This window comes from Acinonyx jubatus, chromosome D4 (genome assembly GCF_027475565.1).
Source record: "Acinonyx jubatus isolate Ajub_Pintada_27869175 chromosome D4, VMU_Ajub_asm_v1.0, whole genome shotgun sequence".
In the NCBI taxonomy this organism is placed as follows: domain Eukaryota; kingdom Metazoa; phylum Chordata; class Mammalia; order Carnivora; family Felidae; genus Acinonyx; species Acinonyx jubatus.
In genome coordinates, this window is record NC_069391.1 from 82143167 (window position 1) to 82170945 (window position 27779).

At 43.1% G+C, this 27779-nt stretch overlaps 1 protein-coding gene across 1 annotated transcript in view; it reads right to left on the reverse strand.

Moving 5' to 3' along the window:
* PGM5 (phosphoglucomutase 5) overlaps nucleotides 1-27779 on the reverse strand; it is a 179423-nt gene that overhangs the window by 97901 nt on the left and 53743 nt on the right. The window lies entirely within an intron of this gene.

A 27779-nucleotide genomic window follows, 5' to 3' on the forward strand; every position in this document is an offset into this window, starting at 1 on the left:
TTGGGAGCTGTGGCACCACAGATGGAGAAAAGAAAAGGGGAAAAAAAGAGAAATTTCCTCACGCACACTCTCTCTGAACTAGACGACTTCTCCTGGAGTTCTATCCAGGCTGGTCTCGACTTCGAGGTTTCAGACTGCACTGAGGTCAAGGTGGAAGGGAGCAGGCACACATAAAAGGGAAAGTCACCACTAGTTTGGTGGTACTTCAAGTCCTGGTCTTCTTCCCCAATCTTTCTGCTCCGATTTGCTTTTCAAAGTCCTCAGCTGCTCAGACTCTACCCTAGATCACTCTGATAATGGCTAACACTTCGGAACCCTGGGTTCTTAATCAGAGATCGCAAGCTCAACTGCCTCCTCTGGCCACAGAAGTAACGCGTACGTGAAGCAGTCAGTGCGACCTGCGACACGAGGGAATGAGCAGGACGGTCCATGTTTGTTGGAGGCGGCCTCCACTAAGCCCCAAACAACTACTCCTATGGGAGAATGCAGGCCCAGTAGTGCCAGATGGCAGGTTTTGAATGAAACAACAACGATCTGGCTTTTTATATAAAATCTCCCACTTTTTAAATGTCAGCAACATAATTCAAAAGTCAACCCGCAGGGCATCAGTCTATTTCCGGTCTAGAGAAAACCTGGTTAGCATTTCTACAATTTCGTTGTGCATATACAGTAGACGCACGTACGTGCAGATGCAGATTCGTTTACGTATCCCTTGGACAATGGCGGTCTCTATCCTTGAGATACCTAGAGATCTCCCACAGGTCACAAAACCATTCCTTGTTTAGAAACCTTGTGTGTAGCAACATGTATTCCCTTTGGAAATAAATATTTGCCGACTTATAGACTGTTGCCCACGAACCGGGCTTCCCGAAGTATTACTAAAATCTCCCTTCTTTTTTAAGGCACGTCATTTAACGCAACTTGCGAAGCTTCCTTTGCCCCACATATAGTATCCTTTATCAAAGCCTCTTCTTTCAACAAGAACCGGAGGAAATGAAACAAGGGGAGGAAATTAGTAAAAGAGAGAAAAATCTCAAAAGTTATGATTCATTTCTGTTGCAAAGAATCTTTAATGTGCAAGTCACTGAAGAGCATGTGACATGTCTCATTTGACTTTAATTTCCAAGTGATGTGGCCTGACAGTGACGACGAAGTGAAATGTGTCCTACAATCATTTTCATATGCCAACCAGTTCTTAAGCATTATCAATAATAGAAAATCAGAAGTTAGTAATGCATAAATATGATACCATATTTTTAGTGAAGAAAGTCACTGATACAGATGAAACTTAATTTATACTTAGTTCCAAGCTGGTTCACTTACCTAGTGAGAGCACACTGCTGTCAAAACTGAAGTCAAATACCTGAATGTGTCAGGAAATGCATCATGCACAGCACAGAGTTTAAAAGTTTGGGCCTTGGAGGGGTGCCTGGGTGGCTCAGTCGGTTGAGCATCTGACTTCGGCTCAGGTCATGATCTCATGGTTCATGAGTTCAAGCCCCACATCAGGCTCTGTGCTGACAGCTCAAAGCCTGGAGCCTGTTTCGGCTTCTGTGCCTCCTTCTCTCTCTCCCTCTCCCCACCCCCGTCGAAAATAAATAAACATTAAAAATTTTTAAATAAAAATTAAAATTAAAAAACACAAATTAAACCTCTCTGTGTGCATCGTGTTTATAAGGCCACAGACTACTATGAAGAGTGGTTATGTATAGAGAAAGTGATTTTTCAAAACAAAAGCATCCCAAGAAACAGATCCCCACAAGAATAATACAAAAACCCATGCGATATGCCAGTAATCTGAGGAAAAATGCACGCAAAAAAGGCTCCTGGCCTACGAACAGCTCACACATGACCAGTGGGAACTCCCGGGGGTGCACCAGATAGGGAGGCTTTGGTATCATATTGCTCTCCAGCAGCCATCATAACCTCTGCACTTTTTGATGTAGAAAATGATATTCTATCCATCTTACATAAAGTTCCAACCCAATTTTCACTCTCCTTAAGTACTTCCTTTCCAACCAGCTCCCACCTTTAGCTATTCCTCGAGGGAAATTCTGGAAAACCACAGCAAAGTCCTGGAAAATCCGCACGCCTTATGAGATGGAATATATTCAGGCTCTTCATAGCACATTTCCCCCCCTATATCTGTTATAACTCTAGAAGAATATTATCAACGTATGATCTGGGGTTTCTCCAAGCTCACATTCCAATGCCACGGGCTTGAGAACTGTGGACAGGCTGCCTCTTTTGGAAAGCTTATCCCAAGCTAAGCAAAGCAAGAACTTTACCAGCTGCATCAAATCCTTGTGTTCTTTTTTAAAAAATGCTTCGGAGACATGGACAAAATTTAGTATTATTTGAGCATTCCTGGTCTCCCTATAAACACTGGAGGCCTCTAATCCCCAGCAAAGATAATTTTGTCCCTACATGCTTAGTGTCTCCTCTTTGTTCAACCTCTGAAGGGATTTTTTTTTTTCTCTCAGTAGCTTCATTGCTGGGTTGCTGCAATAAAGTATCAGGAGAAGAAAGCAGTAGGACTACAAGGACCAAACTCAACAGGTAAAAAAAGGAGAGCACTGGGAAGTAGTGGAAGAGAGAAAGAGGAGAAGTAAAACTCTAGCTGGGCTCTGGCAGTGAGGGTGCAGGAGGGGAATAAGAATCTTAGGCAAGATGGCCAGGACTCTACACTGATCCACTCTGAGGTGCTCTGAGAACTGCAAGCAAAATTTAGAACCACTTTTCATTTGCTTTTGGTTGTTTCTCTCAATGTCACCTGGCCCTGACATTGGTCACATAAGGACGGAATTTATTCAGGCTCTAATACATTCCGGGGGAACAGGCAGCTACGATCCTCATAAAACTGTCTTTAAGAGAGTCAAGGTGAGGGGCGCCTGGGTGGCTCAGTTGGTTAAGCATCCGACTTTGGCTCAGGTCATGATCTCACAGCTCATGAGTTTGAGCCCCGCATGAGGCTCGGTGCTGACAGCTCAGAGTCTGGAACCTGCTTTGGATTCTCTGCCTCCCTCTCTTCTCTGCCCCTCCCCTGCTCATGCCCGCTCTCTGTCTCTCTCAAAAATAAATAAACACTAAAAAAATGTTTAAAGAGCCAAGGTGAAGATCAATATGAAAACAGCATATTTGAACACTACAGGTCCAAATGGACCTAACAGATATATACAGAACATTCAATCCAACAGCAGTAGAGAACACATTCTTCTCAAGCACACAAAGCACATTTTCCAGGACCTAGATCATATGTGAGGACACAAAACAAGTCCAAACAAACTTAAGAAGGTAGAAATTATATCAAGTATATTTTCCACAGTGGTATGGAATTATGAGTGAATAAAAGAAGGAAAACTGGAAAATTAACAAATACGTGAAAATTAAACAACACACTTTTGAACAACCACTAGATCAAAGAAGAGATCCAAAGAAAAATTTAAAAATGTCTTCAGACAAACAAATATAGAAACAAAGCATAACAAAACTTACAGGAGGCAAACAGAGCACTTCTAAGCATAAAGTTTTTAGTTATAAATGCACACACTAAGAAAGGAGAAAGCTCTCAAATAACAACATTATGCCTCAAGGAACTAGGAAAGGAAGAGAAAATGAAACCCAACGTTAGCAGAAGGAGGGAAATAATAAAGATTAAAGCAGCAGGGGCGCCTGGGTGGCTCAGTCGGTTAAGCGTCCGACTTCAGCTCAGGTCACGATCTCGCGGTCCATGAGTTCGAGCCCCGCGTCAGGTTCTGGGCTGATGGCTCAGAGCCTGGAGTCTGCTTCCGATTCTGTGTCTCCCTCTCTCTCTGCCCCTCCCCCATTCATGCTCTGTTTCTCTCTGTCCCAAAAATAAATAAACGTTAAAAAAATTTTTTTAAAAATAAAGATTAAAGCAGCAATAACTGAAATAGAGAATAGGAAAACAAGAGAACATATGAACAAAACTAAGAGCTGTTTTTTTGAAAAAATAAAGAAAATTGACAAACTTTTAGCAAGACTCACCAAGAAAACAAGAGAGAGGAGTCAATAAATAAAATCGAAACTGCGAGAAGAGACATTAAAACTGATACTGCAGAAATACAAAGGATCATAAGAGACTACCATGAGTAACTTTATGCCAGCAAATCGGACAACTTAGAAGAAATGGATAAATGCCCAGAAACATACAACCTACTGAGACTGAATCATGAAGATATTTTAAAAATGCGAACAAGCAACACGTAAGAAGATTGACTCAGTGATCAAAAGCCTTCCAACAAAGAAAGCCCAGGGTCAGATGGTTTCACTGGTGAATTCTGCCAAACATTTAAAGAAGAATTAATACCAATCCTTCTCAAACCCTTCCAAACAATTAAAGAGAAGGGAACATGTCCAAGCACTCATTTTATGAGGCCAACAGTACCCTGATGCCAAAGCCAGATAAGGACAAGAAAACTACAGACCAATATATACAGATGCAAATTAATTAATACAGATGCAAAAATTAATACAGATGCAAATTAATACAGATGCAAATACAGATGCAAATAATTAATACAGATGCAAATAATTAATACAGATGCAAAAATCCTCAACAAAATGTTAGGAACCCAAATTCAACAGCACATTAAAAGGATCATATACCCCGATCAAGTAGGATTCATCCTTAGGATCCAAAGACAGTTCAATATATGTCAGTCAATCAGTATAATACATCACACTAATATAGCGAAAAATAAAAATAATATGGCTTTCTCGATAGATGAAGAAAAAACATTTGGCCAAATTCAACATCCTTTCATGATAAAACTCTTCACAATTTGGGTATAGAAGAAAAAATATAGTTCAACATAATAAAGGTCATATATGAAAAGTCCACAGCTGCCGTCGTACTCAAGATAAGGAGTACAAGAGAAGGAGGCCTGCTCTCACCGCTCTGCTTCAACAGAGTACCTGAAGTCCCAGCCAGAGAAATCAGGCAAGAAAAAGAAATAAAAGGCACCCAAATAAAGAAGGAAGAATTAAAATTGTCTCTATAGGGAATATGACCTTATATACAGGAAACCCTAAAGACTCAAAAAAAAAAAAAAACACCAAAAACAAAAAAAAAAAACTATCAACCCAAAAAACTATTAGAACTAATCAATGAATTAAGTGCAACTGCAGGCTATAAGATTAACATGCAAAAATCAGTTGTGTTACTATACACTAACAACAAACTACCTGAAAAATAAAGAAAACAATTCCATTTACAATAACATCAAGAAGAATAAAATCTTTAGCACCAAATTTAACCAAGCAAGTAAATACTATAAGATAGTACTGAAAATTACAAGACACCGATGCAAAAACTGAAGAAAACACAAATGAACAGAAAGATATTCCATGCTCATAAATCTGAAGAATTAACCCTGTAAAAATACCCATACAACTCAAAGCCATCTGTTGCGTCAATGAAACTCCTATCAAAATTCCAATAGAATTTTTCAAAGAAATAGAAAAAAAAAACAATCATAACATTCTTATAGAAACACAAAAAATACCCTGAAAAGCCAAATAATCTTGCAGGGGAGGCGGGGGGCGGGGGGGGGATGGAGGCATCACACTTCCTGATTTCAAACTATATTACAAAGCTATAGTAATAAAAAAAAATAATGGTACAGGCATAAAACAGACGCATGGACCAAAGGAACACAAGCGAGAGCCCAGAAATAAACACACGCATTATGATCAACTAATACTTGACAAGGGAGCCAAAAATACTCAATGGGGAAAAGACAGTCTTTCAATAAATGGTGTTGGGGAAACTGGATATTTACATGCAAAAGAATGAAACTAGACCTCTATCTTAAACCACTCGCAAAAATTCACTTGAAATGGAAAGCTGAAAACCATAGAACTCCTAGAAGAAAACAGAGGGAAAATGTTCCTTTGCATTGGTCTTAGCAATGATTTTTTTTTTTTTTTGGCGATGACACCAAGAGCATAAGGAACAAGCAAAAATCAACACATGAGAATATAGCAAACTATAACCCTTCTGCATAGCAAAACAAAAGAAAACAAAAGCCCCCCCCAAAAAAAACCAAAAAACCCCCACAAAACCAATTAACAAAATGGAAACGGAATGTATGGAATGAAAGAAAATGCTTGCAAACCACGTATCTGATAATGTGTTACTATCCAAAATATACAGGGAACCGGTACAACTCAATAGCAAAAGAACAAAGAGCCCCGTTAAAAAATGGGTAAGGGTCCTGAATAGACATTTTTCTGGAGAAGCTATGCAAAGGCCAACAGGTACATGAAAAGGTGCTTGGTAAATACCACTAATCGTCAGGAAAATACACACCAAAACCACAGTGAGACATTACCTCACGTTGGCTGGAATTGCTGTTATCAAAAAGACAAGAGATAACAGACGTGGACAAAAGGGAACATTTGTACACTGTTGGTGGGAATGTAAACTGGTACAGCTACTCTGGAAAACAGTATGGGGTACCCTCAAAAAAATTAAAAACAGAAATGTCATATGGTCCAGCAAATCCACTTCTGGGTATTAATTCGAAGGAAATAAAATCACTCTCTTGAAGAGATATCTGTAGTCTATGATCACTGCAGTATTATTTACAATAGCCAAGACATGGGAACAATCTAAGTGTCTAATGACAGATGAATGGATCAGAAAATTACCACACACGCACACACGCACGCACGCACTGGAATACTACTCAATCATTAAAAAGTAGGAAGCCCTGCCAGTTGCAACAAAATGGATGAACCTTGAGGGTGTCATGCTGAGTCAAGTAAGTCAGAGAAAGAAAAAATTGTATGACGTCACTTATATGTGGAATCTAAAAATACCGAGCTCACAGAAACAGAGATAGGTTGGGGATCGCCGGGAAGTGTGTAAAGGTGGTCAAAGGGTACAAGCATCCAGTTATAAGATACGTAAGTTCTGAGGATATAATGTACAGCATGGTGATTAGAGTTAAAGATACTATACTGTATACTTGAAAGTTACTAAGTGAACAGATCTTAAAAGTTCTCACCACATGCACAAAAAGTTCTCACCACATTCACAAAAAGTAATGTGAGGTGATGGATGTTTTAACCTTATCGTGGTAATCATTTCTCAATATATACGGGTACCAAATGATCACAGTGTATACCTTAAGCTTATACAATATGACATGTCAGTTAGATCTCTATAAAACTGGAAGGGGAAGAAAAGAGCCATAGTGTCAAATTGATTGCCAGAAACTATATATTGAGAAAATTTAACTATTTGACGCATACATGCAAATTATGGCTGATTAATCTCAAAAGGCAGAGAACTTAAATTCAGAGAAAAAATTAAGTGAGAAAGTAATCTTCTGATGAGAAAAGAGCAATCACCTAAAAGTTTTCACACTTTCTGGCTTTGTTTCTGATCATAAAAGTAACAAGATAGTGGGAAACCAAGTGTCTAGGTATGGGAAAGGAAATCTGAGATTTCCCTAAAAATGAGAAAGTTGAAGTCATTTTTATATCGGAAACAATGGCTATATGTCTCCGAATTAAAAATAACATCCAGGGAAATTTGATTCTAGAAAAGTTGATGGATGAATTTCATGTCTTTGGGCTTCAAGGAAATCAGGACTAACTGAGGAAATAAGGATATTTGAAGGTCAAGGAGGAAAGTACAAAGCTTTACATAAATGCTCTCCTAGTTGTGCCCTAAATCATTTACATTTTACATCAGTGATATATTAGAATGGATTACAAACAATGACAACATCTGTAGGTAGAGTTTATTTTAATAGATTAAGCACTCTGGAAAGGAGAAGTACGAAATGCATTCATCTGGTTATTCACGAGAGCTGCACAGGGAGCTGTGCAGGCCCCACAGCAGGTGTAAGAATTGGGATATAAAACCCAAAGAATCACGTTATAAAAGAACCATGCTAGACTAAGATGTAAATTCAATCTGTAGAATGAAGATGAATATCTCATGGTTAAAATTCGAAATTGTAGACAGGATCAAAGTGAATTGTATATTTCTAAAAGTATCAATTTTTTAATGTTTTTATTTATTTTTGAGAGAGAGAGAGCACGCGAGCAGGGGAGGGGCAGAGAGAGAGAGAGAGAGAAACAGAAACTGAAGAAGGCTCCAGGCTCTGAGCTCTCAGCACAAAGCCCGACGCGGGGCTCAAACCCACGGACCGTGAGATCATGACCTGAACTGAAGTCGGATGCTTAACCAACTGAGCCACCCAGGTGCCCCAGAAAAGCATCAATTTTTGCGTTATTTTAATAACGTATGCTTATTTTTCAGGGTGTTTCCGTGTTTCAAATGATGTATCTCAAGAAAACACCAGAAGTTTTTCAACTGGATTTTGCCTTTCAAATAAAGCCCAAAGGTGTTAAGAGAATAAAGCCAACAACAGCCAACACAGATACTGTTCCTCCTCCCAGAAACACAAACACTGAGTGGTGGTCTAGATCACCCGTGTTCTTCTTTGCATAACAGGATCATGAGGTTCGCGCCCATACTGGGCTCTTGTTCAAAGGATGAGCGTAGACAAGGGGATAAAAAGAAACTGCCTTAAATGGCAACAACACAGATTATCTCTAAGAAAGATTTCAAATACTGATGGCTATCACACTCTCGGACGAAGGCTGGAGAAAAATTGCCGCCTGTTCTCCAGATGTAGGGACAACAGCATGAGTGCTCTTTAATCCAAGACCCTGTAACTCTTAGGAGCTAAAGAAAAATTGTGCCTGGGGGACATCTTTCACCACATGGTATACTATTCATTCTAAAATACACTTGCTTGCTTTAACTTTCAAAAACACTGACAAAGACCACTGTCAGGCAGTGAGTTTTGTCTTTTGTGGGACATAAGTGCGACCGATATTTCCTGAAGGGAGAGTATTAACTGGAAATTTGGATTAACTCCCTGATACAAGTTTGTGTTTTATGCATTTTGTGTTAGTGAGAAGTACCATTAAGTGTCCCGCTACCACTACAGAATCTGAATTGATATTCTGGTTGGTTGATTGGTTGGCTTTAAAAAAAAAACAAAAAACATTTGATTGTACTTACTGCTCTACAAATGAAGAAAAATTAAACTTCACACAGTGGGTATGCATTTAGTTTATTTAGAACTCTGTCTCGGATCAGAGGTGGAGAATTAATATTTTCTTGAGATCCTTAATGACATAATGGATTGATGCATCTTGAACGCTTACGACAGGCGAGGAATGTTCTAAATGCTTTAAAGTATTGCTTCCCATAAAACATAACAAGGCTGGCATAATCCTTATGACCGTACAATTCCTGGAGCAGACCCTGAAATACTCCCTCCTTTGGATCATTGAAAGAACAGAAACCAAGACGATTTTCACCTTTGTTTTGCAGATGAGGAAGGCAAAAGACAGAAAGGTTAGATTTGACCAAGATCACCCAACCAGTACGGAACAGAGGTGGCAGCACCCAGCGCTGCTCCGTGGACGCCACCTTCCCAAGAAAGGAGGTAATGACTTTAGGGAGAGCTCTCTCCAAAACACAAATACCCGTAGGAAGTCCCTCAGTTTCACTGGATGTATGTGCATGTGAGGCTGAAGAACGGGAAAGAGACAGGCTAGCAACTCTCCGAGGGTCTCCTGCAGTTGACTTGAATTAACATTAAGAGCCGACATCAAAAAACGAGAAGCACGGAACAGAGTCTCCTCTCCTTGGAAATCCCAATTCTGTGCAGAATCACAAACTCCAGAGATACATTTCCATACTCCTGACAGGTTATTAGTTTGCAGCTGAAACAGAAGACATGATCTTGGCTCAGGGACAATGGGAATTAGGATGCCTGCCTGACAGCCGGTCAATAGAGGCAAAGAAAAAAAAATTATACACAGGCACTTTTTAAATAGGAGCTGAAATGGAAAAGTTTGAAAGAATGTGCTCATCAGTATAAATGTGGGATAATGAAACCATCTATGGGTGGCCAAAAATAAATCAAACACTTACCAAAATTCTAACTATATGTGCGCACGTGAAATTGAAACCAATAACCCATGTAACACAACGGTGAGATTCATCTCCCGGTTGACATTTAAAGTTTGCAGATCATTGACACTCTCTGCAACACGGGAAAACTCCTTAGACCCAGAGATGATCACTGGTTAAGTGGCAATCTTGAGCAGACAATATTTAACATTTTTAAAATATTTATTTCTTTTGAGAGTGAGACACGCACGGCAGGGGCAGAGAGAGAGAGTGCGCGCGCGAGAGAATCCCAAGCAGGCTCCGCACCATCAGCAGAGAGCCCGATGTGGGGCTTGACCTCACGAACCACAAGATCATGACCTGAGCTGAAATCAAAAGCCAGGCACTCAACGACTGAGCCACCCAGGCACCCCTAGCCGATAATATCGTTGTGATCAAATAAGAACAATTCATAAATGTTAACAAATTGAGTTTCACCTGTTTGTAAGTTCAAGAGCATTTATTTTTACTCAACTGTACAGACAATGCACACGATTTCTTAGCCAAGCTTGGGGAGCTCTTTAACAAAGCATTATAAAAGGAAAGCCGTGGCGTTCTAACTCAGAAAGTGACCTCCAAGTAATTGCTCAATAGCGCAATGACCAAGATAAAACAATCCGGAGTCTGAAAACCTTGTCTCCACAGAAAACAACGGTAATTAGAATTTGGGGTCGGAGCTGCCCTCTTTGACAGCGTCTGCCCTCAGACTTCAAGCTAAGCCAACACTACGAGAGATTTCATAGTAGACCCAAGACCGGCCCTCAGTCAGCCTTCAATAAATTACATAGACTCCCAAGGAATCAGCTGGAAAACAACCCAGAGTGCGAGGCCAAGGAAAACTTTTCAGAACTATTTGCTCAATTTCTGCTCTCCTTATCAAAGTTGTGCAGCAGGGGGCCAGGGGGATACGTCCAAGGTCTCGACATGGGTTCATTCATACACAAGTCAAAACCTCAGAACCCTGATCTTGCCTGAATTGGCCAGAGGCCCCCAGCATCCATGCCCACAGCAGGTGGCCTCATGATACGCAATATGATCAAACAGGGATTTTCTGCTCCAGAGGGGATTTGGAAACCCTCCCTAGCCCTGCTGTGTCAAGGAACTCTGTTTTCACATCCTGGCTCCTACAGCAGAGTCCGGAGTTCTTTGACACAGGAGATGGTTACCCAACAACATAGCAGAGGCCCCTTCCGTCATACCAGCCTCTGTTACGTGATCCCCGTTACAGGACGACAGATATGACAGGGTAGATGATTAAAATATTTGATCAGAGCGAGGGCCCTCCCTGAAATCACATGACACGGGTCAAGCCAGTTCCACCTTTTAACTCTGGATTGAAGACTAAATTGAAGACCAAAGCCTCCACTCGCACTGGGGACTCGGCTCTTAGGGGGACGAGACCACCTATGCTGCCTGTGCCTCTTGATCTCCAGTTTCTAGGACCAGTGCCCGTCATTTTTAATAACTCTTTGACGAATGAAGGTTTTGGCAAGTCAGGTGACTGTAAGGAGCCTATCCTTCCCTAGCCATCCGCCCAGTTTATTTGCACTGAACAACCACTGAGATCTTATGACAGGCCAGGCCACATTAGGATGCAAAGATGATTAGTGTGATCCTGCCCCCAGAGGCCTCTGCAGTCTAGGGGGAGGCCTCATAGTTGAGTGGTCTTGATAAGAGCATGAAGCATGAAATATGGCCCCCAAATGCAGATTCTGAATCTTGCTGGATGCCTTCAAGAAGGCATTTAAGCATTCTCTGACATTCTAGGAAAGATAGCAAAGGGAGGGGTTTGGGGATAAGGGGGAAAGCTCAAAAAAAACAGGACAGCTAAAAAAAAAAATGCTCATTCACTTTGACTGCATAATCTCTCCTTTGGAACTAGTCCCGGAGAAATTGGTCCCAAAAAAAAAAAAAAAAAAAAAAAAAAAAGCCTACATGTACAAAGACGTTTTTCAATGTATGATTATAATGGAAAACAAGTGCAAACCATTTAAATGTCCATCAACAGGGAGAAAGCTAGTAAATTATAGCACGACCATAATGTTATATATATATGTATGTATATGTATATGTATATGTACATGTACATACATATATATATGAACAGAGATCAGAAAGGAGCTAAAAATAAACGTATGTATGTATAAGGAATCTGCAGGTTAAAGTTTCTTTCACATATTTTTTTACTGGATGCTCACAACCACCCTGGGAAATAAGTATGACAATGAAGGCCTCTTTGTTTGTTTGTTTGTTTGTTTATTACACATGAAGAATGGAAATTCAGGAGAGGAAGTGACTTGTCCAAGGACAGAGTACAAAATGCAAACACAAGAAAGACATCTAATTTCAAATTCTTTCTTTCCATTATACTACTCTGCTCCAGAAGAATAAAAATAGTTTTGGGCTAGTGCAGGTGAAACTGTTCCTAGTTTTTAATCATCAATATACTTCCTTAAATAATTTAAAATGCTTCTGGCAGCAAATCTAATTTTTAAAATATAGCTAAGGCCGGAGAGAGAGGTTACACACAGCACAGCAAACTATAATAATCTTTGCTGCAAAACAGGTGTTCTTTTGTTTGCTTTGTTTGGTTGGTTGTTTATCCAAAACAGAAAATCAAGAAAATGGGAGTCCTAGTCTGTTTTCAATACAAATTCATTTTGATCCCTGTTATAGAAAGCCGCTTGAGACATTCCTTGTCACTTTTTGTGTCCTGAGTTTACTGGCAATGGAAGTTAAACCTTTGTTTTCCTTTATTAATCAATAAAAATTGATGGGGCACCTGGGTGGCTCAATGGTTGGGCGTCCAACTTAGGCTCAGGTCATGAGCTCACAGTTCATGAGTTTGAGCCCTTCATCGGGCTCTGTCCTGATGGCTTGGAGCCTGGAGCCTGCTTCGGATTCTGTGTCTCCCATTCTTTCTTTCTCTCTCTCTCTCTCTCCACCCCTCCCCCACTCACACTCTGTCTCTCTCTCTCTCTCTCTCTCTCTCTCAAAAATGAATAAACGTCAACAAAATTTAAAAAATAAATAAATAAAAATTGATAAAGTGTTATCCTATTCTTGGACCTGTGAACACAATTGCTTCAAGATGGTCTTCCTTCCATGTGCCAGACAGATAAACACTTAATCTGAATGGCCAGCACTGAGCTATTCTGGATGAAAGGTTTTGCTAAAATGTAGGTATCTTAACTCCAAAATAGGGCCATGCTCAGGAGAGTATTTGATCCAACCCCAACATTCTCTGAGAGTTCTCTCTTGATTTTTTTCTCTCCACTAGGCATATTAAGAAATACAATAGCAAATGTATATTTGCGAAATTCCAAGTCGACTTTCCCCAAGATAAACCACTGAAACCCCCCTCAACTCTCCATTATCAGCAGTAACACTTTGAAATCTCCATTTCTCTCAGCTTCACCTCTCTCTCTCCCCCTTTCAGGTTGGACTGGACCAACCAGACGGGACCCCTTCACCACCAGCCTTGCCGCCATCTTTTGAAAACAATTCCACTACTTGGCTGTTTCTACCATGTGATTCCTCTTGTTCTCCTTTTTTTCTCACTGCTTGTCACTAAACTTGCCCTTTTGCCTGCCAAAGGACAGAAAACAAGGACGAGGTTACCTAGACTAGAAAAAGCATACAGAAAAATCCTCAGGAAAGATCCATTATAAGTCTCGAATTAATTATTTATTTGGAATAAGAAACTTCCATTTTTTTTTTAATGAACAGCAAATGAATAGCTAGAGACTGACAGCAAATTTGCCTTGCCAGCAATGTGTTTCATCACATAATTACATTAGTTTCGGGTAAAGATGGAAGAAAGTCAATTTTGAACATCAGAAGACAGGTCTGAGCAGGGATGGTAACTTGAAATAGTATCAGATTTGGAAGGGATCTTTAAAATCAAATAGCTCAACCTCCCTCCTAATATAAAATCCCATCTGTAAAATCTATGACAATGAAATCAGCTGGCTTCTCTAGGTTTCTGAGTTTCCTTTTCAAGGATGTCCATTTAATTACTTTGCAGAAAAGCATGAATAGTTAAAGTTTCTCTTACATGGAATTGAATTCTCTCTCTCTCTCCCTCCCTCTAAAACTTCTACCAACACCCTCCCTTTGATTAAATACAGAATAAACCTGTTGTTTTCTGTTTGGTGGCTCAGATTAAGATTTGGTTCCCAAGGAACCCTAGTGCTCTAAGAGATGTTAACAGGTACACTGGATCGGGGGTTCTTTGTTCAAACAAGTTTTGGGAAACACTGAATTCTGTAGCCCTCTCTTGGAGAATCACAGCAGCCAGTTAGAGGCTGTGAAAAGTTTTAAAGGAGAGCTACCCTTATTTCATGCCTCTTCAAATTTATTTTGTCTGTGGAACCCCTCTGCGGCGTTTTGGAACACCATTAACATTTCTCCTGAGTGGTGTCCTGAGAAACACTCTGTGAGGCAGGCACAGCCGAGTCTTCTATTCTAAATCTCTCAGCTCTTGTCAACAGCTCTGCGGAGGAAAACTTTCCAGGCACTTCACCATCCCTGTTCACCACGAGATCAGGAGTGCCTGACGTGAGAGTAAGGGAGGGCAGCAGCCGGAAGAAGGGTTCTCAAGTGAGGTTAGGAGAGAAACGGCCACAGACTATGTCTGCTTCTGATTTTCTCCAGGGACATGACAGCTGCATGGGTCTGGAAGGAAAACTCAGCCTCCTGAAATCCAGCCAGGCTTCCCCAGCTAGGCTAACTCTGTGTCCCTACGGCTGTCCTGCTTCCCTGGCCAGACCCTGTCCCACCCATGTACGTACGACAGACGAAAGAGAAGGAGGAGGAGTTATGTATGTGAACTTGCCCTTTCCCCACTCAAAACTGCGAGGCAGGCTGTCTCTTATTATTCGTGGAACGCTCAGGGCTCTGTAAGGACCTCAGCCCCCCAAAGAGGACAGCGCGAGAGAAATGGTTGACCTGAAACCGCTGTCACCTCCCCTGGTGCCCCTGCTACAGACTGGTACCATCCAGAGCACCCCAGTCCTCTTCCTTGCAGCCTACCCCCTTCAGAGGGGCTCTGCCAGCCTCGAACTTTCACTCTTTATGATTCAGATTACTGTGTGTCTTTTAGATGCTTGCCTTTGCAGAATGTTCTTATTCTATTCCTTATTTTCCTATGCTTGTGCCAATTTGTTTTATCTCCTTTCATGATCTCATCTACATGTTTACGTTTTTGTTTTGTTTTGTTTTGTTTTGTTTTTTAACTCTCCTAAATGGAGAAGAGGGAGCACCAGAGCACCGAGAGGATCTGTGAATCAGTGAAGCCAACGAGAGGGAGGAGGTGAGGGGCTTTAGCCCTACTCCACTCCCTCCCCAAAACTTAGCCAAACATGAAGAGAAACTGAGTCCTTGCTGGTCAAATGGAGTTTCAAGACAACTCCTCTAGGCCACCTCCAAAAAGATTACGATGCCAAAAACCTCCCAACGCAGACATTTTGGAGTCAATGAATGGTACGAAATAGAGGTTCTCAACAAAAAATGTACATTTAAGAATTATTTTCTCATATATTTTGGTGCTATTATGTGATACATAAATATTCATGAGTTACAAAAATCAACAACAAGTATCTTCACTGCTTTCTTTAACATTTTCTTACCCTGATTGGTACTTTTTTAATTCTTGTTCGTCATTTTCTATATATCTTTGCCTGACTTTCTACTTTTAACCACTTAAACTCCATTCTGGGGGCGACTGGGTGGCTCAGTCGGTTGGGCGTTCGGCCTCAGCTCAGATCATGATCTCACGGTCTGTGGGTTCGAGCCCTGCTTCGGGCTCTGTGCTGATGGCTCGGCGCCTGGAGCCTGCTTTAGATTCTCTGTCTCCCTCTCTCTCTGCCCCTCCCCCCGTTCATGCTCTGTCTTTCTCTGGCTCAAAAATAAATAAACATTAAAAAAAAATTTAAACTCCATTCTGAGAACTTTTGATTTTACCAAGGTATCTTAATTCATTTATGTTTATTTATTATACATGGACACAAATCAGGGGTTTCTCCTGTCATCTGTCTCTGTACCTTCTACTTCATTGCTAATTCTGTCTGCTGCTACAGAGTCTCAATTTTATGGCTTTAGTTTTCTTCAGTGATTTACCACGAATACATCCCATTCTTAATTCTATTTATGGTCCATGCATTCGACACATATTTGTTGAGTACTGAGCATGTGTAGGTACTGGACAACCTGCTTTAATCTTCAAAAGGGTTATAATCAGAGTGCAGTGCTTTATAAAAGGCTAAGAATAATTTTACTTAGACACTAGTATTTTAAGGTTGGTGTTCTGATCATTTAATCAACAGTGCTTTATTCACTTCCATTCCCAATACAGATTGTCCTAAACTAAGTTAAAACTCACCACCTCACTCTCATACTCATTCTGAACCTGAGTACAGATGTTTCTAAGTCTTTCCACAGATGTAGCTGAAATGTTACGGTCTGAGGGACAGAAAGGCAAATGTGGAACTTCTGACATCTCCAATCCTTTAACTACCTTCCTCAGATCCAAGGAATCCTTCGCAGACATTTACAACCGCCTTTTGGAACTAGAAAGCCCTTTAACTGCCTGAACAATGCAGTCATTTAAAATCATCCCGACCTTCCATGAGTGAGAATTTAGGAAATTATACCTTACTCTTAATTTTACCAAGCTATATTCAAGCGATGGTTCAAATAACACATGCAGTAGAACTCAGAATTAATTGTATGTACATGTAATATAAACGAACCCAGATTTAGATTCCATTCTCTCTCAATGTGCTTTCTGTAAAAGCAAGCTTGAGCTTCTTCCATTCATGTTTATTGCATGATGATAATGATCTTATCCCATTTTATATGCCAGAACCTGGCAGACTCAGACACTAGAAAACATCTGGTTGGTTACTGTAAGTTTTAAAAAAGGATTTTAAGGAGAAAAAACTTTCGTTAAGCCAACTTAAAAAAAAATTTCCTCCAGAGTATTAGATCCCACACTTTGTTGAACTGCTTATTCTAAGACCTCAAGGGGATTCAGGGTATCCTCAAAATACAGTTTCTCTGTTTTAAAATTAAGCAACCAGGGGCTTCTGGGTGGCCCAGTCAGTTAAGCGTCCAACTTTGGCTCAGGTCATGATCCCATGGTCCGTGAGTTCGAGCCCCGTGTCAGGCTCTGTGCTGCAGCTCTGAGGCTGGAGGCTGCTTCGGATTCTGTGTCTGCCTCTCTCCCTGCCCCTCCCCGGCGCACTCTGTCTCTCTCTCTCTGTCTCAAATGTAAATAAACATTTAAAATTTTTTTCAAAAGTCAAATAAAGTTAAGTAACCAAATTTACAGAACTATAAGTTCGCTCAACATTCATTTAAAACTCTCTACCATCTGTCTTCTCTACAAATTTCTGGTAGGCATGTCTTCTCCTAATACCTATCTAGGAGCTAAACATCTTGTATCAGTCAGGGTCCAGTGAAGAAAGCAGGATCAACTGTAGGTGTTTCAAACAGAAGAAATTTAATAGAGAGAACCAGTTACCCAGGAGACTGAAGAGTAAGCAGCCAGACAGAAAAGATGAGACCACCCAGAGATATGCAGTACCAGGAAATGGCCAGAACCTCCAGGGCTACAAGAACAAGAGAAGCCCAGATTCTGTTGCCGTCTCACAAGAACTAGCTCCTAATCTCTAGGGTAAGAGAGGAAGTAGACAGGGCCATAGGAAGTGATGCTCTCTGAGACATAGGGGCGAGCAAGGGTAGGGCAGAGAAGGTCTAAATGCAAAAGAAAAAGATGGTAACACATCTAACATCATACGTGTGAGGCTCTGCACCCCAACACGGACGCAGGTGTTCCCACCTGTGCGCGCACACACACACACACACACACACACACACACACACACACACACATCATATCACATTGTTCATTCGTCTACCCTTCCTTAGCCTTGCCTTCCAGAGAAGAAGCTATGCATGGCCAAAGCATGGATCCCAAGTTCCTCTTACTTCTTGCAGAACTTCTAAGATCCTCGGAAGACCTGACACTTTTATCACACCTAACTGTTTCACGGCCCATTCAAAATCAGCCATGCATTTTTATTGCAGTGTTCCCAACCACCACGTGAGGGAATCCATGCATTAACGTTCCCATTTACCGAATGAGGAAATTCAGAAAGATTAAGGCACCCACCGGATGCATCAAAGAGTCAGGTTCAAAGTCTGGGACTCTTCAGGCATCAAGACAACACACTTTATGTTCTGCCTACTGGCGAAGGCCTGAGGGTCACAGGTGTGCAAAGTAATATCTCTAGGCTTTCGGTCACCACATCTGGCCACAGACTGACAAACGAGGCAATAGTAAATTAATCACAGGCAATAGCCAGCCTCTCTTAACCAACTTTATGGCTTCAAGCTACCCATTTAAAAAGAAATTCATCACGGCAATAATGTGTGCAGTGCATGACAGCTTACAAAGTGCCTCCCTATTTCCCCATTTGATCTAATAATGTTCCTGAAATACATCATAGTAACTCCCATGTATCTAACCTGCCTGCACTGTGAGTAAGTTCAAGGTCAGCCGGGCCCCTCGTTTTATTCCTCGTAGATAAAATGGACCCGGCGGCCTGCCACCTGACTTCAAAGGAGTCCATTTCCCTCATTTGTGCTGAAGATCAATCACAATTACATTGGGTTTTTTGTTTTTTTTTTTAATGTTTACTTATTTTTGAGACAGACAGAGACAGAGCATGAACAGGGGAGGGAGCTGTCAGCACAGAGCCCAATGCGGGGCTCGAACTCACGGACCGCGAGATCATGACCTGAGCCGAAGTCGGCCGCTTAACCGACTGAGCCACCCAGGCGCCCCAAGATCAATCACAGTTAGAGGACTCCTCTTCAGACGTGACCTATTTCTATTTGCCCGATCACAAAACCACAGACCACAAAGTAGCTCTGACTCTGTATTTGGAACACACCACAGTTCAGAGGCTGGCCACTGAGAGTAACACAACCCCAGGGTGTCGAGAGTCCCCGTGTCAGGGCTGAGCAATGCCTACCCCCAGGACAGCGGGAACCGCCAATTCCTATTAAATGGCTGGGACTCCTCTGGGGTATATTTGCATAAAGAGCTTGATGCTGACTCGTTTGGGTCTGTTACCAGTGACAGCTCCAAATACTGGGGTCAAGGCACTTTCCATGCGTTTGGCAAGTGTCTTTAAGCGGGACTCCAGATCAAAGGCAGCCACACCAGTCAGCATGGAGCATCACAGCCTAACTGGAATTTTACTGAAGCTGTCTTCCAGCAACACTAGCCCTCAGCAGGATGAACACGATTGCTCAACAATGCCAGGCGTTCACAGAATTCTCACAGGAGGGGAAAGGGCCATCTCCAAAGAGACATAAAACCCGCCCTTAGAAGTGACCCTAAGACTTCTCTCATTTCTACCATGAAAATGCTCTGTTTTGGCTCTGAGAGTATGCAGAGGGCAAGGTTCCACGTGGGTGACAGACCTTTCTGGACTGGGAGCATTTAAATGGTAATTTAGAAAAGCGACAGATACTAGTTCCCATGAAATGCTTCCAGACACAGCCAAGTATCCGAGAGGAGGATGTGCAGAAGAACGCAGGGGACCCGCCCCGGTCAAACGCTGCTTCTTTCAATTCAGCTGCAAAACGCCCAGCTGTGGCTGCAGTGACACCCGCTCCGGCCATGGCCAGGCCCCCCCCCGCCCAGAAGCATCTCTACCCCCACCAGCTCCTCCCAACCAGGACGCCTTTCTTCTAGACACCTGGCTGCTGGTGGAAAGGGAGAAAAAGGAGCAAAACCGGATCTTGGTCATCATTACGCCTATCTGTATTTTGCTGTTTAGCCTAGAAAATGTGTGGTGATGAGTACCCCGTATATTTACTGGAAATCACTGGCAGCCACAGAACTTTAAAACTTAAAACACACACACACACAACTCAAAACATATTATCTTCTGTTCACCTTCTTCTCCCTCCGACAACTGAACATACACGCCATAGTGTCTATATCACCCTCTTAATTCAAATATAATAAAAAGCTATGGAATTGAGATCGATTGCATTGTAGTAAATCAAATTGATTTCATAAGAATGTTTCAGCTGATTTTTCTGGCAAAATCAGAGCACAGTTTATTTCTTTTTTTTTAACGTTTATTTATTTACTGGGGGGGGAGGGGCAGAGAGAGAGGGAGACACAGAATCCCAAGCAGGCTCCCCGCTCTCAGTGCAGAGCCCAACACAGAACTGGAACTCACGAACCCTCGAAGCCGAAATCAAGATTCGGACGCTTAACCGACTGAGCCACCCAGGCTCCCCCAGGACAAGTTTATTTCTACATATGCACTGGGAAGGGGGCACCCCGTAAGTGTTAAAAGTGAAAGTTACAACCGCAGTAAAACAGTCCACCTGCCCCTTACCACATTCTCCTTTTTCAATGGTCCCTGAAGCTCCCATAGCCTGGTTCCTCCCACGGTATCGGTTCCCCCTCTGAACTTTGTCTCCCAACACCTCCTTCCTCCCTTCAACACTGACACCTAAGCCGGGAGGCTGTGCAGCCTTAGGAGGGGTGGAGGGGAGTGACGGTGGGGGGAGGGTGCTGAGGGAGGAGTGGAGGACCCAAAGAGGGTGCCTGTCCCCTCCCACCACTGCCTGAGGCTCAAACTGACGCCCAGAGCTCAGCCAGGATTAGCGAGGAGGCACCCAGGGCACAGCAGCTCACAGAGCAGGTGATTTAAGAGCAGGGAGTCATTGGGACAGAGCAACGGGCAGGTGGGAAAACAGAAGGCTACCTGGTGGGGGGAGGGGGGGTGGGGGGATGGGTAGCCCAGGGGCCGAGGTTTTCTTCTTTCCTGAATACAAAGTGAATACAAAGCATCCTTTCTCCAATCAACCTTTCGGTCTAGGACAAGCTATCAGTGACAGGGTCTGATTTCCAAAGAGCTTCTCTCTCACACCCTCAATGCTGGGCCATGTTAACGAAAAGGTCTGTGAGCTAAAAATAACAGCACTTGTCTGGAAAGCTGAGCACAGGGGCAGAGCCCAGGGTGCCCGAGCCTGAGACGAAGCCAGACTGGGAGGTGACGGAGACCCCATAGGGCAAATTCTCAGGGGACTTCTTCCTCTGAGTTCACAGAGGTAAATAAAAAAGCATCCCCGTTCCTTTCGCCCAGTGAAATGGGGCACTTGGGGTTGGCAGGCTGATATGACCTCTGTAGTTCACGTGAGCTTGAGGTGCCTTTGGTCAAACCCAGCAGACAAAACACGGGATCCTGCAAGCAGGTGAGGGTAAGAAGACTGTAATATAGGGACGTGAGGGAGAGAAGGACAAGGTGGACAGAAAGGCACTCAGTGACCCCAAGAACGGCTCTGGCTCTTATCAGGACAGAAACAGAGCCAGAAGGAGAGATCGAAGGCAGCACAATTAAATTCCCTGCTCCCTGGTGGTATCAGACAGGCTTTGGCAACTGTGTGCCTCAAGTCAAGTGTGAGCCAGGCAGGGAACAGTTACTGCCAGAGGTTTCCATAACAGCGAAAGTGAAATTCAAACAACCCAAGAAGCCAAGAAGTGACAGGGAAGAGATGTGGTCCAACTGAGGCAGAGCTAAGAGGCTTTTCTCGGCTTCCTCCGAGGTCTGGTGCATGCCCCCAGGTCATGGAAGATGTGGGCAGCCACACAGTAAAAAAGCCTTTCCCGATGGCCAGAAAAAGGAATATGGCCTCAAGTAAAGAGGATGAGGTAAATAGGTTTTGAAAAGAGGTGTTGACCCAGAATTTAGCAGAATTTATGGGGCCTGGGTGGCTCAGTGGGTCAAGCATCCGACTCTTGATTTTGACTTAGGCCACGATCTCACGGTTCGTGGGTTCAAGCCCCATGTTGGGTCCGAGCCCTATGCTGGGCCCTGTGCTGACAGCGTGGAGCCTGCTTGGAATTCTCTGTCTCCCTCTCTCTCTGCCCCTCCCCTGCTCTCTCTCTTTCTCTCTCTCTCTCTCTCTCAAAAATAAATAAATAAACTTAAGAAAAAAAAGAATTTAGCAGCATTTATATGCTTTCTGGCCTCTTCCTGCTTGATTAGGCATTAAATGTACTTTTTTCCCAACATTAATACCTCTTCCTTATACAACTTCGTGGTCAAAGATATCTGGCATATATTTTGGGTGTGGCCATGAGTGACGGATGAGAGGATGTGTCACTCAGCATTCCACGAAAAGGATCACCCAGATCCAATTTTTTCCCAAGTGGAGACGCAGCACAAGCATTTCACTCCTTCCCCGGGGCTCCCTTGTTCTCTGACTCTCATTACTGCTTTCCCAAGGTCCCTTGGGTTTGGCAGGGATCTTGGGGAGCAAGAGGGGCTTCATGGGGATTTACCACATGTGCTTCTCAGTACGATTAGTCTGAAAGCTAAAAGCACAACCCGCTTTCCATCAAGGGACCTCCAAATAGACTTGTCACTATTTATCCCTTTTTTTATCGTGGTTTTTTTTTTTTTAATTCTTGCCAAGGAGACCCTCCTGATGGGACCCTCTGCTAAACCTAATTTAAAGCTGTACTTTTTTCATCTAGTTTTGCTACGCACAGCCTAAAGATACCCAGAAGACCTGTATCCATTCTTGTCTTATCAAGAAGAAAAACAGCCAAAGAATGGTGTACTCATCGGACCTGAGCTTGCCTGGTCTTTACACCTCTCGCTGGTATTTGATCCCGGCTTTCCAGCCAACCTGCCGAGCCCCATGAGGACAGAAAGAATCTGTCAGCATTCAGAGCTGAGAAGGAAATAGCATTTTTGAGATAAAATTCCCTTTGTGGCAGATGTTTACTTAGCCTTATCAAGTGTCTCGCCTCAACAGGGTTGCACAGGTTGTAGATTTCATAAAATAACAAAATCGCACATCATCATGAACACTAGAAACACCTCCTTTCAGATTTCCTGCCTAGAGGGGCCCGAGATAACGCCCTAAAGCTGGACACATTTTTGGACACACACGGAAAGTTTCTCGGCGCGCCTTCGTTTTCTTATTACGTACTTTACATAAGCCAGGCACAAATAATTGGATCTGTGCGTCAAGGGGAAACTGCTGGGGCCTTGAAATATATCCTCGCCAAATGAGACGAAAGAGAATAAACATACCTAATGTCTTCGTTTGGGTTCCCCAGAAGCAGAATGAATCCTGAAACAAGGAGTCAAGGGCACACCTGTTGGGTCCGTGCGGAGAGGGAGGAAGTGGAAGGGGGCCAGGTAAGGGAGGAGGGAGGTAAGACGAGGAAGGGAAGAAAGCTAACAAAGGCCGAGCTCTCAAGTCAGTTACCACTGGAGGTGACTGAAGCTTAATCCTGCACAGTCACTGGGAGCCTGTGAAAACACGTGCCTCAGGCTTCCACCGAGGGGCAAGGGAGCCGTTGTATACACCACCCCTCATCACCACCTCTCATCAAACACTCATGCAGGAATCCCAACAGAGCCAACCCTAACTCCTCTGGACTCTAAGCATTTCACCTAATATTTAATTTTCCCTTCCTATTTCAGTTCTTTTGTATGTGGGACGGCAGGACGCCATTGGCTACCCAGCAATCAGATAGGCAGAGCGGTCGCGGAAGGAAGTCCTTCCTTCCTTCCCCCATCCCCCCATAAGCACGGACAATTCATTTCAGATCTGATAGCAGGTCCAATCACTTCGGATTTAGACAATACTCAGTTCACACCAGCCCACATCTCAACTGGCCAATACTGTGGTCTGAGTGCTTGCGTCTGCTCCAAATTCAGGTGTTGAAATCTCCAAGTCCAAAGTGATGGTATTAGTAAGTGGAGCCTTTGGGTGTTGTGTCTATTCACAAATGGGATTAGTGCTCTTATAAAAGAGACCCCAGTGAGCTCTGGAGCCCCTTTCACTATTTGAGGACAGGGTGAGAAGTCTCCACACGGGAGGACGGCTCACACCTGACCTTGCTGGTGCCCTGATCTCCGACTTCTGACCTCCAGAACTGTGAGAAGTAACTGCCTGTTGTTCATAAACCACCACGTCTGTGGTATTTTATTATAGCAGCCTGAATGGACGAAGGCAGCCAGTTATTTGAAAATCTTAGCAACAATCTGACTTCCTCCGTAATAGTTTCTAGGTCCCAGAAAACACAATTTCTATTCTAAAAGAGGATGGGATTGATTCAATGAAGTTTAATTCAATAGAAACATATCTATGTATTTATGTAGTCTCTGCCTAAAATATTATTTAAAGCACAATAAAGAGAAAGTTGAAAAAAGTGTGTTAAGAAATTTATAATCAAGAGCCGACACAGAAATGTATAGAAATTCTATGAAACAAGGCACGGTAACGTCACTTAAAAGCATAAATAGAATGCCCTATGCCACCAAGGAGGGAGCAATTAATTCCAACTGGATAGAAATGAAGGAAACTTAGTGGGAAAATGAATCTGAATCGTAAGCCAAGTTGGTTCCTGTGCCTAACTGTGACTTCTCTGCCTGTGGTCAAGGCCATGGCTTTAGCTGTCCACACTCCTGTGGCCCAGGGGATTCCTCCAGGTTCTTGACCATGCTCTGAATGCCCCCAACTGTAGTCAAGTGAGCTCAGTTCCAATCCTAAAGCTCTTACCTCAACCACCTGAATTCTTTGCAGGTCTTTGCCCAGTTAGATACCCACCTGCCAGTCTTTGGGTTCAGGGTCTCACTGAACACTACCTCTTGGAACAAAACACCTTGGCTCCTCTCTCTGAGGGGCCGTCAGCACATCCCACGCTGCTCAGAGCTCAGCCTGGGTCCCTGGGCCTTCAGACTTTCATTTGGCCCGGGGTTTTCCATCCGTGGCCTAGGTTTTTCATGCAAGGAGCCACTGGACACTAGACAGTGCTAGGACTTGAATGAGCAGCACATAAGAGGCCAGGAAGCCAGAAAGGCTTCACAGGGAATGTGCAAAGGTCCAGACAACTGTCTCCCCATTACAGGATGAGGTCCCAGCACATAATACGGTAGCCTTTCTTTACCCCGGCATTTGGCTACATTTCTAACATCATTCCTTACCACTGGTTTATTTCTGTGTACCTTCCTGAGTCCCACAACAAATGCTCCAGAAACATCAAGCTTACTAGTTTTCGCATGTGTCTTGACAACTTATGCCTCACACCCTTTACCGATTGCTGTGCCCTGCCCTGTATATCCTTCCAATTCTCCTTCCTGTCCCCCAGACAAGCTCCTTTTCTCCAAACCTTCCATTCAACCTTCAACACACTCTCCAAACGCCTCCTCCTCTCTGAAGTCTTGTCTGCCCAGCATCCTCCAATCTTAAGCGAAGTTGATTCCTCACTCGTGTCACCAATGTGCCTTGTACCAAGTATTTCTGTCATCATTAGTTGACTCATCTGCACCTCCCATTAGGCTTTGAGAATCTTGAAGGCAGAGAGTGTATCTCATTGTTTCCTTGTGGACCTCCCCTCCATTCTGTACACAGTACCTGGAACAGAGCAGGGCAGACACCAGCCGAACTGGGGAAGAAGATGTGGGAAAGAGAAAGGAAATGAGTTTGTCCACATGGGACGGGGCCAACATCTGGAACACAAATACATTCAGGTCATTAGGTGGGAAATAGGAGGAAGGGGGGAGAAAGTAACCAACTGCAGATCTTTTCATTGACTCTCATCTGGGCCCACTGCCATAGTCAACAACAACAACAAAAAAACCTTGGAAGCTCCTGGATTTATCTCAGCTGGTGGTCTGAGTGGATGCCAGTGACAGAATACATGGCTTCTTCAATATCTTTTGGTTTATCAACACCAGAATGGGTATAAAAGGACCTTGATTTTATCTGGATGTGACTGTGGTTTTGTTGTTGTTGTGGTTGTGGTTGTGGTTGAGATTATCAGTACCTGTGTCCCTTTGCTGTTTGCAATGCCCAGGATATTATGGGCACTAGAATTTTTTAAATGATTGTGAGGAAAACGTGGGCTCAGTGCTATGAATCTACACGTCACATTTTATTAGCAGTGTAATAATTTTTTGAGTGATTAGTATCACAGACGCATTGATATAATAAGTGTACTCTGAATTCCCTCAATTCTCCAGAAGCAAATTTTAAGTGTCAGATACCAACTTTACTCTTTCAAATAATGAAAAGTGAGGCCGTTTTCCCCACAAACCAATTCTCCCATGCTAACGTAACAGAATCTTTCATTAATTCTAGGTACTGATTCTGCAGGTGAGGCGAGGAAGAGGGTACACCTTGAGGGGTGGATGACAATTGCTAAGGTTTTGTGAGCGTGAGTGTGCGAGAGGTTACATGTTTGTACGCTTCCTTCCCGAATATTTTGATACCCACGAGGAGAATCATCCTCCACAGGAAGCCAATGTCACTCGCGGACGAGAACGTGATGGTAGGACGAAGGCAGATAAGTGTTCACTCAAGATTGAAGCCCAGAATGGAAATGGGCCAAGAGAGAGAAGACATAAAGGAAGAGAGAGAAAGAGAGATGAAAAGAGAGCCAAACAGGTTTGGAAGGAAAATACTTCCGTCTAACTAGAGAAAGGGCCCCAGGATACGCTCGAATAAAGCTGCCTGTTGTGTCCGTCTTTTGACAAATGGGACCCTATCGTGCTGCCTGTCTAAACAGCCCTGATCCCGGGCCCAGCCCTGGCTGGAGATAATGGAACCCGCACGCTAACAACAGGCTTCCTACCTCGGTCGTGTTGATGTTGGAGCAGATTAAAGCAGATGCTTCCTGTCAAACTGTGACTCTCTCCCCAAAGAACAACACATCAGCATCCTCAATCTTTCAAGCCACACACAAGACCGGGGGCCTCTGTGCAACTAGATTTCTCCCTGACTTCTTTGTTTCATTTGTTAGGTCAGTTATCCCTAAGTAACTTGATGTGCTCGGGGATATTGTGTTCTTCTCATAAATGGAACGCGGCACATAGTTTTATAAAAGGAAGAAACTCTTAAGAAAATGGTCCCCGGAGCCAGTTAGAGGAGACAGAAGCTCTGACATGTGCCTGCCATGACCAGCTGACACTCCTGGCTTAAGTATACCCAACATCACTTGCGGAGGGGAGACCCCTGAACGTGAGCCCCGAGAAGATCCAGAAATTCCCATGGAAATGGGTCCCATCAACAAAGGGTGACTCATCAATTAAGGAAAACCCAGCCGGCCACTTGCGAAGAAAGTTTGGCAATGCTTCAACAGTGCACCCTTTCCTATTTTAGGAAGTAGAGAACACAGTAAACAGAATGTAGGAAACACTTAGTATGTGGTATTCAGAGAGTCACAATCAGACTATAAACGTCTGTTAGCTGTAAGACTCTCAACCAAGACGCCACACCGTTTGTGTGAGGTTCGCTTCCAGTGGCCAGAGACTTTGTGATTCAGAGAAGGCATTTTCTTCACCAAACCACTCCATAAAATTGAAGATTTAGAGGAGAGAGGGAAAAATTAGGTAGGCTAGGCTGTTACGTAATAAAATAGCTAATGCTTATTGAATGCTTACTCTGGGCTGACGGCTTGACGTGTGTTTTCCCATTTCACTCGCATGACACCCTGATGAGTTAAAGTAATCCAATTTTCATTTAACAGATGAGAAAAAAGGCACAGAGAGGTCAGATAACTGTCGTACGTCTGTACAGCTAAGTAGCGGCAGATCTCACACTTGAACTCAGGTCTCTGTGAATCCTCACGCTCTTTCCCACTGCGCTGTAGCATCTGTCTGCTCTCAGCAGATTGTTTACTCCAGAATGTTTTCTCTTTTCCTGATCTGACTCA